A 2084-nucleotide genomic window follows, 5' to 3' on the forward strand; every position below is an offset into this window, starting at 1 on the left:
GAGATATGGAAGAGGAGTGGTGGAAATGGAAGGATGGTGTTTGGATTGTAAGGGAGAGCACGACACAAGGGAGTTTGATGGTCTACATTTCTGCAATGGATGAGTTTATGGAAGAAATGGATGGACTTTGTGAAAGGCACGGCCCCAAGGGACCAATTTCTGTTGTGAAATGAATGTGCTTCAATGAGAATGAATGAATGAGTATTTATAGGTGAAATGGGGGGAACATGACAGCTAGGTTGCATGTGCTAATGCTTGTGTGTGCATGTGAAATCTGCCAAGATGCATGTGAAATGAATGAAATGCAATCTGAAATGGGATAGCATGTGGGTGAATGTGTGGCTGCAATGATGAAGTGAATGCATGTGTTGAATGATTAAAGTGCATGTGCAATGTTTTAAAGGATGGAATGATGGAGGAACAAGTGCATGTGAATGCATGGTGATAGCATGTGCACGGTTTTGGTTGGAATGATGGCAGATTGTGAAAACATGTGAATGCATGTGTTTGATGAATGATAAGTGGTGAATGATATGATAAGTGATAAGTGTTGAATGATATGATAAGTGATAAGTGGTGAATGATAAGTGATGAATGATATGATAAGTGATAAGTGGTGAATGATAAGTGATGAATGATAAGTGGTGAATGATAAGCGGTGAATGATATGATAAGTGATGAATGATAAGTGGTGAATGATAAGTGATATGATATGTGATTATGATAAGTAATGGGAGCATGTGAGGGAATGAATAATGAATGCATGTGTATGGTTTTGGGAGAAAGGTGGAGATGCACGGCATAAGGGAATTGGAAAGGTTTAAATGTCCTAAAACTAAAGGGAACAAAGTTCCAACACTTTGGTCTTCAATTTCGTCCAACATTTTGGCGCCAAGCATAAGCTATCCATCCTTAGCCCAAAAGTGCTCCAAAAGTCTCCAAAATGCATCTTTTTGCTCCTTTAGCCCTTTGGACCTACAAACACACGAAAATAGCTTAAAGGACTAAAATAACTAAAGAAAAACAACGTAAATGCACGAGAACAAGCCATTTAAGTCGCATGAATATGCTCCTATCAGATGGCTTGGTATGTTGCAAATGGCACACACTTCATTTGCTTTTGGCACCATGTTGAGCACGGATTCAAGCTTCCTTTCTAAGTTAGCTACCTGCAACAAAAGCTCATGATTAGAACTTGTTTCATAGACTCCAACTTTCTTACCCCTTAAGTCTTTGTGTTGAGCATTAGACCCCAACATCTCATAAATGTTATATGACTCTTGAGCATTCTTTTTCTTCAATGCTCCACCTGCTGCATTATCCACAGTTGATTGACAATTTTGGGTTAGTCCATCATAGAAAATTTGCATTTGTAAGTGAAAAGGTAACCCATGGTGTGGACATTGTATCAAGAGGCCTTTAAAACACTCCCAACACTCATTGAAAGGTTCTCCATCATCTTGTTTGAAGTTGAAGATTTGTCCCCTTAATGTGGCTGTCTTTTGAGTGGAAAAGAACTTCTCCAAGAACTTCTTAGCCACGGCATCCCATGTGGTGAGGGAACCTGGTGTTAGAGTCATCAACCAACTCTTGGCCTTATCTTTCAAGGTGTAAGGAAACACTCTCATCCTCAAATTCGCTTCACTCACTCCCTGCAAAGGTAAACCACTCACAACATTGTAAAATTGTTTAATATGAGCTAAAGGGTCTTCATTAGGTAAGCCATAAAAGGAGGGAAACATATGAAAATGTGAAGATTTGAGATCATAGTTTCTAGCTTCTGTGGGCAGCAAGATGCATGAAGGTGAATTTGGTATGATTGGTTGAGCAAAGTCCTCCAAAGCTCTAAGTTCATCTTGGTTGCCCGCCATCTCTTCCTCTCTTTCCCAATCAAATTGCTCAGATCCTTTACTTGTTGAACTAGGTGAAGTCCCTTCCTCTTCCTCACGGTTAAAGGATGAACTTGATGGCACAAAGTTGTCCAAAGTGTGGCCCTTCAACCGTTCAATTCTTTGGCCTAACTCAACAAGTGTATTTGACATATACTACCTGAAATAAAATACACAAGTGTGAATGAAAATCAA

General features: G+C 39.5%; 1 non-coding gene across 1 annotated transcript; it reads left to right on the forward strand.

Moving 5' to 3' along the window:
- Window positions 1-1386: 1386 nt before the first annotated feature.
- On the forward strand, window positions 1387-1497 carry LOC137714024 (small nucleolar RNA R71). The gene has a single exon (XR_011065366.2). It is a non-coding gene; the product is annotated as a small nucleolar RNA R71 (small nucleolar RNA).
- Window positions 1498-2084: the final 587 nt, after the last annotated feature.

This window comes from Pyrus communis, chromosome 14 (assembly GCF_041283825.1).
Source record: "Pyrus communis isolate YQ-2024b chromosome 14, ASM4128382v1, whole genome shotgun sequence".
Lineage (NCBI taxonomy): Eukaryota > Viridiplantae > Streptophyta > Magnoliopsida > Rosales > Rosaceae > Pyrus > Pyrus communis.